Raw genomic sequence first — 19,491 nt, forward strand, 5'->3', positions numbered from 1 at the left:
TGTTCTTCTTCAACATTGTATTAGTATATAGGCCTGATTTATGCACAGTCTGGAAAGGCAAGGGCATCACAGGAACTTTTGTTGTGGAACCATCATTTTAGTACAATAAATCCCACCGAGCAGTTTCTACTGTAACACAGGTGATTACGTCAAAATCAGGATGTTTATGCGGATGTTCTTATTGATCGCGGCTTTTCTACTTTATCTCTTACTAATGTTCACAACAAACGAGATGATCTGCATGTGTTGAGTAAAAGGTAAGTCGCTTCGTTGTGTTAAATTGTCAAATTCATCTGTGATTCGGAAATAGTTTCCCCAGATCGCTGCGAAAACAACTCCAGTGTAGCGGATTGTTGACGCTGCTGCAGTGCAACCAGCATACAAATTGACCACCTAACTGCTTTCTATATTTAACAATTTAGCTTTTTAAATGTATAAACTTAGCAGGTTCGATTGCTTTGTATCACGTGTCTTGTCAGATGGCAAAATATTCCCCGTTGTTGTGCCCACCTGGCTAGTCCGATGCGGACTCCCTAGCCCTTGATTAAGACTCTGTTCCATTACACACAAGTGTCATTGAATGAAGGCTTCGTCTGTACAGGGTGTTTTGTTAAGAACACCGACGCTCAATCTGAACATTAACACATAAACATAAGCATTTTAGGGACATATCGACATTTACTGAGGGGGAGGGGTAGTGGTGTAAAGTACTTAAGTAGAAATACTTAAATATTACTGAAGTTGTTTTTTTTGGGTATCTGTACTTTAATCAAATTATTTATAAAGCCCTTTTTACATCAGCCGATGTCATAAAGTGCGATACAGAAACCCAGCCTAAAACCCCAAACAGCAAGCAATGCAGATGTAGAAGCACGGTGGCTAGGAAAAACTCCCTAGAAAGGCAGGAACCTAGGAAGAAACCAGGCTCTGAGGTGTGGCCAGTCCTCTTCTGGCTCTGCCGGGTTGTGGTTATAACAGTACATGGCCAAGATGTTCAAACGTTCATAGATGACCAGCAGGGTCAAATTATAATCACAGTGGTTGTAGAGGGTGCAACAGGTCAGCACCTCATGAGTAAATGTCAGTTGGCTTTTCATAGCTGAGCATTCAGAGTTAGAGACAGCAGGTGCAGTAGAGAGAGAGAGTCAAAAACAGCAAGTCTGGGACAAGGTAGCACTTCCAGTGAACAGGTTAGGGTTCCATAGCTACAGGCAGAACAGTTGAAACTGGAGCAGCAGCACGACCAGGTGGACTGGGGACAGCAAGGAGTCATCAGGCCAGGTAGTCCTAAGGCATGGTCCCAGGGATCAGGTCCTCTGGGAGGGAGAGAGAGAATTAGAGGGAGGATACTTCAATTCACCCAGGACACCGGATAGGACAGAAGAAATACTCCAGATATAACAGACTGACCCTAGCCCCCAACACAAACTATTGCATCATAAATAGATGATACCCCTGGACAGGGCCAAACAGGCAGGATATAACCCCACCCACTTTGCCAAAGCACAGCCCCCACACCACTAGAGGGATATCTTCAAACACCAACTTACTACCCTGAGACAAGGCCGAGTATAGCCCACAAAGACCTTCCCCACGGCACAAACCCGGACAGGAAGATCAAGTCAGTGACTCAATTCACTCAAGTAACGCACCCTTCCTAGGGACGGGGTACTATTTATAGTTGACAACTTTTACTCTGTACATTCCTGAAGAAAATGTATTTTTTTTACTCCATACATTTTCCCTGACACCCAAAAGTACTCGTTACATTTTGAATGCTTAGCAGGACAGGAAAATCGTCCAATTCACACACTTATCAAGAGAACATCCCTGGTCATCCCTACTGCATCTGATCTGGCGGACTCACTAAACATGAATGCATCATTTGAAAATTGTCTGAGTTTTGTAGAGTGCCCCTGGCAAAAATAACTTTCACATGACCCTCCCATTGTACTGTAAAATAAATTGAACACCCTCCCCCCTCATAGAATTAACTCAAAAGAATGTTTACAACCACAAAGAACAATAACTATAGTGACCCTGTGTTCATAAACATGGATGTCGACTTTGCCACTTCAACATGCTTTTGTGGCACAGCCGATGCCACGGAGGGCTAGAAGGTTGAGGGTTCCCCGAGCAGCACTGACGAGCTAACTCTCCATGTTTGTTTCATTACGCTACGATCAGAGTCGGCTGCAGACAATGATCAGCTTGGGGGAAATCTGATTTAACATTTTGATGCCATATTTATAATTACATGAAATATATGCAACAAATTTTCCACCAACAGGATTCTGTGCCAATGCACCACACAACCAATAAACAAAGCATACCGACTTCGGGCACTTCAATATCATGGTTTTCAACACCACAATAAATAGACTATGTCAATCCTGACAAACAGAAAATACATCCCTCCTTACTTTGTATTGAAAGCTTGGCAATCTCTGAACGCCATTAAACTTTTTGCTGTTTTGTAACCGATCTCTTTCCAGTCATCATTTGGCCGCTGCACAGTTTGGATTGATTGATTTTATTCTTCAGTTAAAAAAACAAGTATACACAAAAATAAGTGATCTGGGATTGCACAATAAAGTCAGACTTATTTCCATTGTGGTCCCTTTTTTCCCCCACATAAATACATATACATAGATAAAGACGGAAAAATGCTCAACCACCAGATCAGTATGAGGGGGGAGTTTAAGTACAATTCTTACAAGTTTGTTTGGCTGGTAGCTTATACTTTAGATGTTTGGGGCTGAGGCATAATCAAAGTGACACCTATAGCTAGGTTTCCATCCAGTTTGCATCAAATTTATGTGAATATTGTAAAATATTCGTAAAAACAATATGCCATTTCAGAGTTTAATTTAGGAAAATTTGGCACCAGACAACATAACAGGGAAGATAATAATTTACCGGACATTTGAGAAATGTTATGGACATCCATATGCATTCACATCCAACCTGTCGCAGCCAGTGCCATCAATTTGCGTGTCCTTAAAAACAGCCTATAACAAATTTCAAAAACACTATTTCTTGTGTTTCGATGTGTAGCATATGCAAAACTTTATAGCCTGTTTTAGGCTACTATGTGGCTCACTTGGTAGAGCATGGTGCTTGCAACGCCAGGGTTGTGGGACCAGTATGAAAATGTATGCACTCACTAATTTAAGTCGCTCTACATAAGAGCATCTGCTAAATTACGCAAATGTAAATACTATCCTAAAACAATAATTGTCCACCTCATGGTTCAGCTGTCAGTGATTTGAGCACTAAATGTATCAGGGCATTGCATACAAAGGCCTATAGGCTTAGGTGTCCACTGTATAATATTCATATATTAATAAAAGTATGTATATTGAAAGCACAGAATTGTCTAGAACGTCATTGTATGCTGTAGCGTTAAGATTTCCCTTCACTGAAACTAAGGGGCCTAGCCCCAGACCATTATTGCTCCTCCACCAAACTTTACAGTTGGAATTATGCATTGGGGCAGGTAGCGTTCTCCTGCCATCCGCCAAACCCAGTTTCGTCCGTTGGACTGCCAGATGGTGAAGTGTGATTCATCACTCCAGAGAACGCGTTTCCACTGCTCCAGAGTCCAATGGTGGCGAACTTTACACCACTCCAGCCGACGCTTGGCATTGCACATGGTGATCTTAGGCTTTCATGAAGTTTTTGTGCTGACGTTGCTTCCAGAGGCAGTTTGGAACTCAGTAGTGAGTGTTACAACTGAGGACAGACGATTTTTACGTGCTAGGCGCTTCAGCACTCGGCGGTCCTGTTTTGTGAGCTTGTGTGGTCTACCACTTTGCGGCTGAGCAGTTGTTGCTCCTATATGTTTCCAATTCACAATAACAGCACTTACAGTTGACCGGGGCTGCTCTAGCAGAGCAGAAATTTGACGAAATGACTTGTTGGAAAGGTGGCATCCTATGACTGAGCCATGTTCAAAGTCACTGAGCTCTTCAGTAAGGCCATTCTACTGCCAATGTTTGTCTATGAAGATTGCATGGCCGTGTGCTTGATTTTATACACCTGTCAGCAACGGGTGTGGCTGAAATAGACAAATCCACTACTTTTAAGGGGTGTCCACATACTTTTGTATATGTAGCCTAGATATTGTCAAACAAAGCCGGTGGCATGCTACAACACCGACATGCATTTCTTTATGTAAGAATGCTACTGCTATACAGATATAGATGTACAGAAGGAGGGTAATTTGTAAAATCTCTATCCGAATATTTTGTATAAAGATAAGTATTATATTGTTAGATTATAGGAGTAACTGGTAGGCCTGAAACAGTCTTCCTCACCTCAAGTTCAACTGTCAGATTCAGTTGGAGTGCCCCACTGCCTTCATATCATAGGTCTGCAGTAGCTAAAGCTTAATAATAGCCACACCATATCAAACCTTTACAACTTAATTAGGGTAATATCAAAAGTCCAGCCATTGTTTATAGGGAAATTACGAGCAGAAGAGCAAATGTAAATCAGGGGGAAAATGCACTACCTTCCCATTTTATTTATTTTACCTTTATTTAACTAGGCAAGTCAGTTAAGAACAAATTCTTATTTTCAATGACGGCGTAGTGGGTTAACTGCCTTTGTTCAGGGGCAGAACGACAGATTTTTACCTTGTCAACAACTCGGGGATTCGATCTTGCAACCTTTCTGTTGCTAGTCCAACGCTCTAACCACTAGGCTACCCTGCCGCCCCCCAAAAAATCCAAAGTTTGACAACCGTCCCCTATTTTGGACCACACCTTGATAAAGTTGGAGTTACTTTTCTAACACGGCCATATCTCCACGTAACAGCGCTTATTTCTGAAAGACCGACTGAAGAGAAGAGGCGACCACCTGTGTTAATTAGCTATCTAGCATGCTCCGAACACCTGTGTTAATTAGCTATCTAGCATGCTCCGAACACCTGTGTTAATTAGCTATCTAGCGTGCTCCGAACACCTGTGTTAATTAGCTATCTAGCGTGCTCCGAACACCTGTGTTAATTAGCAATCTAGCATGCTCCGAACACCTGTGTTAATTAGCTATCTAGCATGCTCCGAACACCTGTGTTAATTAGCTATCTAGCATGCTCCGAACACCTGTGTTAATTAGCTATCTAGAATGCTCCGACTACCTGCGTTAATTAGCTATCTAGCATGCTCAGACCACCTGTGTGTAAACTTAACTCGGGAAGTGTAGTTTCATCGGATGGAGACACCCATAGCTCTATGGATCTGTGCAAAACTGCTACAGAAAGTGTATATTGTTTATTGGAAGGATTCTTTCTTGTTGATGAAAAATAAGGGCCATAGGTTTTGAAAGCCGTACCTCAAGCGATGATTTGACATTTAAAAACATTAAAATGCAACGTCTGGATTGTAGTTCACATGAGCCAGTCGTGGGCGACGCTAATGGCTGAGAACTGTAGGGAGAAAGCAGAATGTCGCCTAGAGGTTGAGAGCTAGGGACTCCCTAAAAACATGGCACCTAAATACAAGTTACTTTTTGTAGCAGTTTAGGAGAGCATTTTCGCTAACCCTAGCCAGAATTGTTTCCGACCCTACGCTTGCTTACAGCTGCACATGTTCTTACATTAAGACACCGCCGTGAGATATGGCTCAGTAAACGTACCTCAATCCAGGGATGAGAAATGCGTTGTCCCCGAATTGCCCCATTATCCCAACTGTTACACCGAGAAGATTGACCTGCTGAAAAACTAAGTCGTTACATTTTCTGTTATGATCTCAACCGCACAGCCAGAAGAGGACTGGCCACCCCTCAGAGCCACTTGACTTGAGATTTCTGTAACCCAGTGCAAGGTGTGCAGATTGGAAAATGCATAGCTATCTTTCAGCCCTGGGTCAAGAGATTGAGTTTTTGATGCAATTTACTGTCTAAAGTAAACTGACCAAATTAACTGACACACTCACTGATTCTCTCAATCTGAAATGATGTGTAGAGTTTAAAGCTGATATTATTTTTATCTGCAGCCACAAGGCTCAATTCACTCTGGAACAGAGGAAGTCAAGACACAAACCAAACTAATGCTGATGATCAGGTAAAACCAGGGTCTCATTGTGATAACAAGTGATACATCTTTCAGTCTGTTCAGTCACAGACAGTTGATCAGCATCTTCCTCTGTTGCAGTCCAAGAATGACTTTGAGAATGCAAGAGAAACAGTACACTTCATCTATAATCCTTCATTTCGGCCCCGGGAGGGAGAGGTGAGCGCCACTTGGTGGTTTTCATCTCCTGTGTGTGTTCCACATGTTCTCACTATGAACTTCAACCAAAGTTAGCTGCTATAAATGATACAATGTGAATATCTGCCAACTTTGTTGTCTCCATTTAAATACTGTGCCTCATGGAAACTGTCTCCATGCGTTATAGGAGGAGAAGATTTGATTCTACCATCCCAGTGAGGTCGAGAAGAATGAGAAGATCCGTAATGTTGGCCATTGTACAGTTTACCAGGTACACAAGAACTACAAACAAATCAATCATCTGGAAATACATCTCATATCTATGTTAGTTGTGTGTATTGTCTTCCAGTCCTGACCACCATCATTGCTATATTCCAGAACCTTCTGTCAAACAAAACCTGCTTAATCCCTCCACACACAGAAGAACAGGCAGTTCTTCTTTGAAGTGGAGGACAGTTTCTGGATCATTATGGTAAGCTGGTGTTCCAGCTCCTTTACACATATTATAAACTGAGTGTAGAAAACATTAAGAACGCTTTCCTAATATTGAATTGTTTTGCTAGGAGCAGGGCACTGCTATTTCAGTGCCGGATTCGTTATTATCTTTGTAAATATAACATATATTTGACACACATTGACTCATACTTTGTAAGTCCTACCTCTTATGCTGCGTTTAGACAAGGGACGTAAAACCGTCATACCAAATCAACATACGGTAGAAAACAACGTTACGGCAAAAGTCGAAATATTTTAACTCTGGTGGCGATTCCCGTCTACCGTGGCGACTGACGGCATTCACCGCCAGGCTCAACGGCATTTACTGTTGTGCTGAAATTGAAAACGATGACATCTGCTTTGCCGTCTACCTCATACCATCTAAACGCAGCCTACGCTGCCCTGTTTTACTGTGAAAACATTAGCATCCGGTGTTGTAAGCTACAATGCGTAAATACTATTTACTTTTCTAACAGTCTGATGGTGGTGTCCAGGCCAGGCTGCCTGCTTGACAGACAGGATGCTACGCGTGCTTCTAGCCGTCACCCGAAGGGTTGATCTTGTATTGAGTTTCCAGTGACTAAATGCAGGATCAGATGACAGTCTTCAAATATGGCCTCCCCCACTAATTATCCCTGCTCAGAAATAGTGCCTTCCTCAAGGAGAGCTGGTCAAAGCTTCCACCATACCCAGCCCATTTACTTCAATGACCTGTCTTCATTATTCATACCTAGCCAATCAGAGGAAACCCCCAGCTCTCCCTAATTGTATGAAGGGCTTCCCCTTCCATTATGTAACCTAAAGACACAGAAGGCATGTGGTGTCTGTATTGTATTCCAGGTTGAATGTCACTGTTCTAGCAATTCGAGATGGCGTCCTCTTGTCTTTGGGAACAGCAATGTATGCACTATGCAGGTAAACTAATATCTCCAGCTTTGACCTAACAGAGATCCACCTTGGACAGAAAAATGGTTGCTATTGAAGCTGAAAATGGGAGCATTGTATTGTCCAGCATACCGTTTGCAGCCCTTTTGTGTTTATCAGATCTGAAATCTGAGCACAATGGGATGTGTGTATAATGTTGCTTTCTAAGCTAACACCTCACCTTCTCCAAGTATCCCTGAAGGCTATTAAATGGCTATTAACCTAACGGATACAAGTCTTTCTATTCACTTTCCATTGTCCACTCAGACTGCGTGTGTAACTGTCCTCTATCCCTGGTCTCCTCCAGTACCTGCAGACCCTGCAGTCCCGTGACCTGCTGGACGTCTTCGGGGGGGGAAATCGCCTTTTTCCCCCTGGACAAGATGACCTACCTGACGAGCCAGTCATTTGTCAACAGAGTGGAGGAGAGCCTCAGCCTGATCGAATGCTCAGCTTTCCTCTACAACGTCCAGCTCATATGGTACAGTTGGGGGAAGCAGATCGTGTGTAGGATGTGTGGGGGTGGTCTGCTGTACTTTGGTCTTAAACACCTGCCCACATGTAGAAACCAAATTTAGCCTACAATTTGCAAATGCATGGGTAGGAATAAAGCTAACAGAACTGGTTGAAAAAACATAAGCTCTGAATTGTATTCTCCCATGATCTTGAGACACAGGCTGCTCCACCATTCAACTGCCCAGGCTCTGTATCTAGTAGGCTCTTTTTCAGGCCTCCCCACCATGCCAAAGCCAGGGAGGGGAGGAGAGAGCTTATTGGGCTTCCCCTCCTGGTAATGTGTTGTGTGTGCTAGAACCCTGATCTAGCCCTTGGTGCCTCCAGGCAGCCCTTTACCACTGTAAGGTGTGGGGGAGCCTGGCAGCGGTGCCGGGCATCCCTCCAACGCTCCTCATCCCATTAGGGTTGGGGCTGGGAGGCACAGAGACTTTAAATACATACCTTAATCTGATTACAGTAACTCTGTAATCCCGACATGTCTCTCACTGTTAACTCAGTCTGACCTGATATCTAATCAGGGGATTATGTGAACGATAATATAATTATCGTAATGATTGGATTGATTGCTAATCAAAGAATTTGAGCAGTTTTGATAGCATTGGGCCTGGAGATGATGGGCTTAGTTTATCAATACTCCTGAACAGACTGTGAACAGGAACAGGAAATGTTTGATGCTAACTAAGGTGTGTCCCCTTTTTTTATTTTTTTTATCCCCATGCAGGAGTGGTCTGGAGCAGGATGACATGCGGATCCTGTACAAGTACCTGACGACGTCACTGTTCCCCAGACACTCCGAACCAGAGGTGTGTGTGTGTGTGTGTGTGTGTGTGTGTGTGTGTGTGTGTGTGTGTGTGTGTGTGTGTGTGTGTGTGTGTGTGTGTGTGTGTGTGTGTGTGTGTGTGTGTGTGTCTCTGAGCATTCAGTCAGTCCACTGACACCCCTATCAGATCACAGCAAAATCACATTCTACCTGAACAGAGCAATACTCAATCATGAGGCATCAAAGCCAAAGGAAATGCATAATATTAAGAAACGCTATAAATGGAAGGAAAGTAGTGTAGAAACCTTACCAAAAAACAATTAGGCAACAACAAATTAAATCCCTTTTAGACAACTTCCGGGGCAATACGTTTCACAGTAATAGTGAAGGTGTAAACTTGGCAGTTGAAAACCTAAACAGTATATTTGACCGAAGAATGTCTTGTAACAGGCACAATTAGTTGAACACCCATTGTTACCCCACAGGCTCCAGACAATGTTGATAATGATTTAAGTTATATTAAAGCAGGTTTTTTCTCTCTCCACCATCTCTCTTCTCTACCCTCTCTTCCCCTCCCTCCCTTTCTCTCTCCAGCTGGCTGGTAGGGACTCTCCCCTAAGACCTGAGGTGGCAAGGAATCTGCTTCACAACGGGAGGCGAGTCCTTAAACACCCTCTCTGGTCCCCTGCCTCCCTCCCTCCAGGTCTCCTGGCTAGGCTGGGCCAAGTTCCCTCATTCCCTCTGTTGCTGAGGCTCTGGTCCCATGCAGAAGGACAGAGACATCATGTCAGTGTGGAACCTTCTAGCCATGTCACATCTGCTGCTAATCTGACTACAGAAGTGAAGAGGGGATGGGATGGATGGAATTATTTTTGGACTTTATCGTGTTCATTCATGGGTTTTAGTGGATATATTGTTATTTCAACGTAGTGATGGAAGAACTATATTGTTAGGTCAACGTAGTGAAGGAAGAACTATATTGTTAGGTCAACGTAGTGATGGAAGAACTATATTGTTAGGTCAACGTAGTGAAGGAAGAACTATATTGTTAGGTCAACGTAGTGATGGAAGAACTATATTGTTAGGTCAACGTAGTGATGGAAGAACTATATTGTTAGGTCAACGTAGTGATGAAAGAACTATATTGTTAGGTCAACGTAGTGATGGAAGAACTATATTGTTATTTCAACGTAGTGAAGGAAGAACTATATTGTTAGGTCAACGTAGTGATGGAAGAACTATATTGTTAGGTCAACGTAGTGAAGGAAGAACTATATTGTTTGGTCAACGTAGTGATGGAAGAACTATATTGTTAGGTCAACGTAGTGAAGGAAGAACTATATTGTTAGGTCAACGTAGTGATGGAAGAACTATATTGTTAGGTCAACGTAGTGAAGGAAGAACTATATTGTTAGGTCAACGTAGTGAAGGAAGAACTATATTGTTAGGTCAACGTAGTGATGGAAGAACTATATTGTTAGGTCAACGTAGTGATGGAAGAACTATATTGTTAGGTCAACGTAGTGAAGGAAGAACTATATTGTTAGGTCAACGTAGTGATGGAAGAACTATATTGTTAGGTCAAGGTAGTGATGGAAGAACTATATTGTTAGGTCAACGTAGTGATGGATGAACTATATTGTTAGGTCAACGTAGTGAAGGAAGAACTATATTGTTAGGTCAACGTAGTGATGGAAGAACTATATTGTTAGGTCAACGTAGTGAAGGAAGAACTATATTGTTAGGTCAACGTAGTGATGGAAGAACTATATTGTTAGGTCAACGTAGTGATGGAAGAACTATATTGTTAGGTCAACGTAGTGAAGGAAGAACTATATTGTTAGGTCAACGTAGTGAAGGAAGAACTATATTGTTAGGTCAACGTAGTGATGGAAGAACTATATTGTTAGGTCAACGTAGTGAAGGAAGAACTATATTGTTAGGTCAACGTAGTGAAGGAAGAACTATATTGTTAGGTCAACGTAGTGATGGAAGAACTATATTGTTAGGTCAACGTAGTGATGGAAGAACTATATTGTTAGGTCAACGTAGTGAAGGAAGAACTATATTGTTAGGTCAACGTAGTGAAGGAAGAACTATATTGTTAGGTCAACGTAGTGAAGGAAGAACTATATTGTTAGGTCAACGTAGTGATGGAAGAACTATATTGTTAGGTCAACGTAGTGAAGGAAGAACTATATTGTTAGGTCAACGTAGTGATGGAAGAACTATATTGTTTGGTCAACGTAGTGATGGAAGAACTATATTGTTAGGTCAACGTAGTGAAGGAAGAACTATATTGTTAGGTCAACGTAGTGAAGGAAGAACTATATTGTTAGGTCAACGTAGTGATGGAAGAACTATATTGTTATTTCAACGTAGTGAAGGAAGAACTATATTGTTAGGTCAACGTAGTGATGGAAGAACTATATTGTTAGGTCAACGTAGTGAAGGAAGAACTATATTGTTTGGTCAACGTAGTGATGGAAGAACTATATTGTTAGGTCAACGTAGTGAAGGAAGAACTATATTGTTAGGTCAACGTAGTGATGGAAGAACTATATTGTTAGGTCAACGTAGTGAAGGAAGAACTATATTGTTAGGTCAACGTAGTGAAGGAAGAACTATATTGTTAGGTCAACGTAGTGATGGAAGAACTATATTGTTAGGTCAACGTAGTGAAGGAAGAACTATATTGTTAGGTCAACGTAGTGATGGAAGAACTATATTGTTAGGTCAACGTAGTGAAGGAAGAACTATATTGTTAGGTCAACGTAGTGATGGAAGAACTATATTGTTAGGTCAACGTAGTGAAGGAAGAACTATATTGTTAGGTCAACGTAGTGATGGAAGAACTATATTGTTAGGTCAACGTAGTGAAGGAAGAACTATATTGTTAGGTCAACGTAGTGATGGAAGAACTATATTGTTAGGTCAACGTAGTGAAGGAAGAACTATATTGTTAGGTCAACGTAGTGAAGGAAGAACTATATTGTTAGGTCAACGTAGTGAAGGAAGAACTATATTGTTTTAGATTATCAAGTGAAATCAATCAAACGTGATGGCACAATGGGGGTGGGGTATTTTTTTATCGTTTTGCTAGGAAAGTGTCATTATTGTAGCATTAGGTTGTAATTAAAGTGCGTTGGTGGCCAGGCATGCTTAATATCCAGTCTGATTGTTTAACAACATGGAGGATTACTGATCAGTGTTACAACACAGCGTGGTCTTACCACACTAACAATAATGAGATTTGCAGCTCTCTACCATCCCACACACAGACACAAAGGAGGGGGATTGACTCTGGGATCACACTTAACAGAGAGAGGGAGGGAGAGCTAAGCTGTTTAAGAGTCCCGGTCTAGCCTAGTCCACCCTAGAGCCCTCTGTGCTTGAGAGGAAGAGACACTACGCGACCAAAAGTATATTTGGACACCTGCTCGTCGAACCAAAATCATGGGCATTAATATGGAGTTGGTCCCCCCTTTGCTGCTACAACAGCCTCCACTCTTCTGGGAAGGCTTTCCACTAGACGTGGGGACTTTCTTGCATTCAGCCACAAGAGCATTAGTGAGGTCGGCACTGACTTTGGGCGATTAGGCCTAGCTCGCAGTCGGTGTTCCAATTCATCTCAAAGGTGTTCATGTGTTCGATGGGGTTGAGGTCAGGGCTCTGTGCAGGCCAGTCAAGTTATTCCACACCAATCTCGACAAAACATTTCTGTATGGGCCTCGCTTTGTGCACATTGTCATGCTGAAACAGGAAAGGGCATTCTCCAAAATGTTGCCACAAAGTTGGTAGTACAGAATCATTGTCTAGAATGTCATTGTATGCTGTAGCGTTAAGATTTCCCTTCACTAGAACCAAGAGGCCTAGCCCGAACCATGAAAAACAGCTCCAGACCATTATTCCTCCACCAAACTTTACAGTTGGCACTATGCATTCGGGCAGGTAGCGTTCTCCTGGCATCCGCCAAACCCAGATTCGTCCGTTGGACTGCCAGATGGTGAAGCGTGATTCATCACTACAGAGAACACGTTTCCAGTGCTCCAGAGTCCAATGGCGGCGAGCTTTACACCACTCCAGCCAACGTTTGGCATTGCACATGGTGATCAAAGGCTTGTGTGCAGCTGCTCGGCCATGGAAACCCATTTCATGAAGCTCCCGACGAACAGTTGTGCTGACGTTGCTCCCAGAGGCAGTTTGGAACTCGGTAGTGAGTGTTGCAACTGAGGACAGATGATTTTTATGCGGTCTGTGCTTCAGCACTTGGCGGTCCTGTTCTGTGAGCTTGTGTGGCCTACCAGTTTGTGGCTGAGCCGTTTTTGCTCCTAGACGTTTCCACTTCAAAGTAACATCACTTAAAGTTGACTGGGGGCAGCTCTAGCAGGGCAGAAATTTTATGAACTGACTTGTTGGAAAGGTGGCATCCTATGACGGTGCCACGTTGAAAGTCACTGAGCTCTTCAGTAAGGCCATTCTACTGCCAATGTTTGTCTATGGAGATTGCATGGCTGTGTGCTCGATTTTATACACATGTCAGCAAAGGTTGTGACTGAAATGGCCGAATCCACTAATTTGATGGGGTGTCCACATACTTTTGTAAATATATTGTCATTTGTAGAGGCGCTCCTCAGTTTAGCCCAAATCCCAGGGGTGGGCCTGTGGTACAGCTGTGTCTACAGGCCTGTGTGAATACTGTAAAAGTGCACCCTTCCTGCGTCCCTTCCAATCACGAATTCAACACAGCTGTAATGATGAAAGAATGGGTTCCACTATACTGATTCAACACAGCTGTATAGATGAAAGAATGGGTTCCACTATACTGATTCAACACAGCTGTATAGATGAAAGAATAGGTCCCACTATACTGATTCAACACAGCTGTATAGATGAAAGAATGGGTCCCACTATACTGATTCATCACAGCTGTATAGATGAAAGAATGGGTTCCACAACATGGCTTTCACCTATCCTGTCTGGTCAGATCAGCGATTACCTCATAGAAGGGAAGAGAATGAATGATCTCAAAGAATAGGTAGAATTAAGAGGTTATCCCTTTAGGGTAAGTAGCTTGGCAGAATGTAGTCAAACACACAGACAACATTTTATGTAGATCTAAGTAGAGGCACAGAGAAGACAATACAAGCACTTCATATAAATGCATTTTCAGAGCATTGAAATAGAGCCGTTGGTAGAGGAGGAGGTGGGGGGAGGTGACCCCTGAGAGTGTGCTGCCGCCGGTGTGACTCGTGACTGCGAGGGGAATTGGACACGCCAAGCTCGAGCTGACTCCTGGGATACACAGAGAGAGAGAGGATCATTTAACAAGGAGATTATCCAGCAAAAGCACCAAGGGCAGGGGAGAACTGTTAAAGTGTAAATGATGGAAGGGTCGCATACACGTACAGTACGTACGTACACTCACAGTATGCAAACCCCACAGTCATACAGTATGCAAACCCCAGTCATACAGTATGCAAACCCCACAGTCATACAGTATGCAAACCCCACAGTCATACAGTATGCAAACCCCACAGTCATACAGTATGCAAACCCCAGTCATACAGTATGCAAACCCCACAGTCATACAGTATGCAAACCCACACAGTCATACAGTATGCAAACCCACACAGTCATACAGTATGCAAACCCACACAGTCATACAGTATGCAAACCCACACAGTCCTACAGTATGCAAACCCACACAGTCCTACAGTATGCAAACCCACACAGTCCTACAGTATGCAAACCCCACAGTCATACAGTATGCAAACCCACACAGTCCTACATTATGCAAACCCACACAGTCCTACAGTATGCAAACCCCACAGTCATACAGTATGCAAAGGACCTGCTAACCTCAAAGACCCAGAGGCCAAATTCCGCTTCCCCAGAATATTCGTCAACGCAGAGGACAATTATGAGGAGCTGCATCTGATCGTTTATAAGGTGAGGAGATGTCTGCGTCCCAAATTGCAACATATTCCCTATATAATGCACTACTTTTAACCAGGGCCCATAGGGCTCTAGTCAAAAGTAGTGGAGGGCTCTGGTCAAAAGTAGGAAACTATATAGGGAAAAGGGACGTTATTTGGGACGCAACTAAGGAGAAGGGAACTGTGGTCTTGAGTCCCGCTGGTTTATGGAAATCACCCAAAGAGGCTTTTTATTATGTTTTAAAGAGAGCACGATTGGTAGTACTCCCAACCCATTATTTGTTTGGCAGACAATTTGGTAATCTGGTATTATTTCATAACTGAAGGACAGAGGGAGGGTTTGACCCAAGTTGACCTGTTGTTGGGAATAGACGGCTTTGTTCTCTGGTCTCTCAAATGGCTTCCTTAAATGATTTCTAAATTCAATATATTTGATAAGTTCTAAATTATAGTATTCCTTTCTCTAGACCCATTATATTCAAACGGCACATTGTCTGCTTTATTTCAGGCGATGAGTGCAGCGGTTTGTTTTACGATCAGTGGCGAGTATCTTCTCATATCATTTGGTCAACCCCCCCCTTCTAAACATCTGGGCTGATGCTTTTTACATTTTCTTAGTCGGCTGTTCTTGCGAATATAGCAATGGCAAATTATTGGCAAAATATTATGTGGACTGAAAATAAAAAACCTAAAGTTCCTAAATCCATTCTACTAATTCTAACTGTATGGTCATATTCTCTCCCAGTGTCGGTGGAGCTGACGAGGGAGTTCTGTGAGCAGCTGGATGGCCTTGTGGGTCCTCAGCTCACCCTGCTGGCCTCAGACATATGTGAACAGTACAACGTCAACCACAGGACATCAGGGTCAGTACTGTCACTTTAATCCGCAAAGCCTCTAACCTCCACTCCAATTCCTCGGCCTGTGTTGCTTCAACACGCAATGATGGAGATTACGGTCCAAAATATTGAAAGAGGTGTACAGTCGACCGACCCCTCATTAAACTTAGCATCCGGAACCAAATCTCACATGTGCGCTTGCCAACTTCGTCTGTCACAAGAGACTAACCCCTTATAAATGCAACAGCTAGAGACTATTTTCACAGCATGCACTGAAGTGGAGCTTGCCCTTATCTGGAGCAATTTAATGTAATTGAATTTGGACTGGAAGACTGTTCAGCAGCCAAACAGTTTTATTTTAGTTGTTTTAACACAAGCCACTTCTCTGTTTGTCAGGATGGGTACCACCAGCCTATTTCCGCAACATTTAAGAGCGTTGAAGCACGAGACTAACCTTCTCTACCGTTGTTGTCCTGTAGCTACCCAGTGTAGCAACATGAAGCGCACCTGCGCAGATACTCTGTGTGACTCTGAGAGCAAAGTCTTGCATCGTGCTCATCTCAATATCTGCCGTGCTGCGTCTACCCTTAACATATTGTCCTGGCAAGGATATTTTATTTTCATATTGGCCTTTCCAGTACGGTTCCAGCAACTCCGTTGAATGCGCAAGCAGGCTAGCACAGTACAGTTCTGCTTGGCTCTGCTCATCTCGACTCAGTAGTGTGAAAAGGTTATTTGACTCTCCTCTCATCTTTGTAATTATCGTCATCCTCTCCCTCTGTTTTGCTGCAGGCCGGACAAAGAGCCCCAGTTCAAGTTCATCTACTTCAACAACATGAACCTGGCAGAGAAGAGCACCATCCACATGAGGAAGACTCCCAGCGTGTTTCTGACCTCCGTCCACCCAGACATGAAGATTCTGGGAGACATCAACTGTGACTTTGCCCAGTAAGCACTAAGCACAACAACAATGTATCACAACAGAACTACAACCCTATTAGGGTTAGCTCTCTGAGGCTTAGTTTTGACAGCTCTCTGTGAGTAGAGTATATTATAGTGTCCTTATGTTCATGTCCTTTTTGTATGTTGCCTCAGGGTTGATGAAGAGATCATTGTGAAGGCAATGACAGACTACTGGGTGGTCAGCCAGAAGTCGGACCAGAGAGAGCTGTACGTCATCTTGAACCAGAAGAATGTCAATTTGTTTGAAGTAAATGGTAGGTCCAACATAGATAGATTGATGGAAGAATTAAGGATTTTTTGGAGCTCATCTCACATTTCCTTGGTTATGTTTGCTTATCCCAACAGAAGAAGTGAAAAGGCTCTGTGCGACACAGTTCAACAATATTTTCTTCTTCGAAGGAAGGAAGGAAGGAAGGAAGGAAGGAAGGAAGGAAGGAAGGAAGGAAGGAAGGAAGGAAGGAAGGAAGGAAGGAAGGAAGGAAGGAAGGAAGGAAGGAAGGAAGGAACTGGTCAAAGAAGAACAAGAATGAGAGACAGAGAGAAGTGGACTGTTTCACCACATTAAAACTGTCACCATTGCAGGGTATTATGACAGCATTAGTGTAATGCAATAATTGCATAAATTATGTAAGGGTTCGACCAAACCATGAAAATGCCACGCACACGTCCCTCCGTGGGGGATAGGTCCAGAATCTATTTAGTAACCACATTATAGGCCTGTTAGAACACACACCTCTTGCACAGTCTTCACATTTTTCTGCCTTAAAATTAAATATGAAAAGGGAGTAAGTAGTTTTGTTTCTTACAGATCTACGCAACTCTCCATTTTCAAAGTGAAAAAGTTATTGACAATTTTCTAATTAATAGAAAAATGAAGATGTCTTGATTGTGTATGTCCTCACACCCCAGAGTTAATCCTTGGTGGAAACACTGTTGGCAGCCATTACAGCTGTGAATCATTTGGAATAAGATTCTACCAACTTTGCACAACTCTTAGGGCAACATATGTCCATTGTTTTTGTCAAAATTTCTCAAGCTCAGTAAATTTGGGTGGGAATCATTAATGGACAGCAATATTCAAACCTTGTGTCTGATTTTCAAACACATTTAAGTCAGGACTGAGACTAGACCACTCAGGAGCACTCAACACCTATTGTAAAGCCATTATGGTGTGTTTTCTGAGGCGGGTTTTCCTTTATCTTTTCCCCTGGCTTTGCTCCCTTCATATTTATTTTGCTCCTGACAAACTCCCAGTCCCTGCCGGTGACAAGCATACCCATAACATGATGCTGCCACCCCAATACATCACAGGTATATTTTTCCAAAAGGTGTTGAGTGTTCCAGATTGGTCCAGTTAAATCTGTTAAAAAAAATCTGAGACAAGATTTGAATATTGCTGTCTATCAATGATTCCCAACCAAATTTGCTGAGCTTGAGCAATTTTGACAAAAACAATAGATATATATATATTTTGGGTATTTTATTAGGATCCCATTAGCTGTTGCAAAAGCAGCAGCTACTCTTCCTGGGGCCCACATAAAGCATGAAACATGACATAACATAGAATATTAATAGACAAGAACAGCTCAAGGACAGAACTACATCAATTTAATATGTTGCCTTAAGTGTTGTGCAAGGTTGGTAGAATCTTATTCAAAGTTATTCACAGCTGTGATGGCTGCCGAAAGGTGCTTCTACCAAGTATTAATTCTGGCGTGCGAAGACCTACTCAATCAATGCATCCTCATTTCTTTGTATTTCTTAGTAATTTGGAAAATGTTCTAGAATTTTTCTTTAACTTTGAAAACATGGAGTAGGTTGTATAGATCGATATGATTATTTTTTTATGTAATCCCTTTTTAGATTTAACCTTAAGGCAGCAAAATGTGAAGACTTTCCAAAGGGGTGTGTAGACTTTCACTAACGACTGTACATTATGAAGGATTTGACAAATATTCACTTTTTTGTATCAGCTTTTCTAAATGGGTGCCTATGGTTGCATGGCCATCGGTGTTCCATTGATCTCTTACTGTATGTATAGTAAAAAATGAAATAAAGAAGCTTTTCACATCATGTAATTTTCATTCTTGTAATTAAGAGTAAAATGATCAGAATTGTTCAGGATTTGTAATTGTCTTCTTGTTTAAGTTCCTGTCAGCTGTTTCTTACAGTTGACATTGTTCTACTTGTTGTTGTTAAGGACACACATTACATTATTATCACTAAAGCAGTTTAAAAATGACATGCACAGACATGCTGTTGTTTTCTTCTATGGGTTCTGTTCATTATCTTGTATAATGTCTAAAGTAATGTGGATTGTAAAATACAACCCCAACTTTAAATAAATTAAGTAATTATAATTTTCCTCCCATGTACCCCATTTCAACTACAGCCTAAAAATATATGTTCTGTTTGACAAGGGAATGCTCTCCTAACTGTTATGCCAAAACATGCTAAAAAGGTTCTCAGAAAGTTTTTTGCTAACATAGAATGTTCCCCCAACTAATGGAAAACTGGACACTCATAAATAAGGGAACATTACGGATAACATTACAAAAAGTTTCTCTCTCTCCCTAGAATTGTTAGCTGGGTAACCATAACAACAAACATTGATCAGCTGCTTCTGAACGTTTTGTACTTTCCTAAATTGACCCTGTAGGGACTGATAAAGCCACATTATAACCAATGGTTCAGACTGCTCTGGGGGGAAGTTTCCCCTAGGTACAGATCTATACTGAACAAAAATATAAACACAACATGTAAAGTGTTGGTCCCATGTTTCATGAGCTGAAATAAAAGATTCCAGAAATGTTCCATACGCACAAAAAGCGTATTTCTTTCAAA

The 19,491-nt window shown here is 42.2% G+C and overlaps 1 pseudogene; it reads left to right on the forward strand.

The window, feature by feature from the left end:
• Positions 1-125: 125 nt before the first annotated feature.
• On the forward strand, positions 126-18,720 carry LOC106609888 (vacuolar fusion protein CCZ1 homolog; annotated as a pseudogene).
• The last annotated feature ends 771 nt before the right edge of the window (positions 18,721-19,491 follow it).

Source organism: Salmo salar, chromosome ssa01, assembly GCF_905237065.1.
Source record: "Salmo salar chromosome ssa01, Ssal_v3.1, whole genome shotgun sequence".
In the NCBI taxonomy this organism is placed as follows: domain Eukaryota; kingdom Metazoa; phylum Chordata; class Actinopteri; order Salmoniformes; family Salmonidae; genus Salmo; species Salmo salar.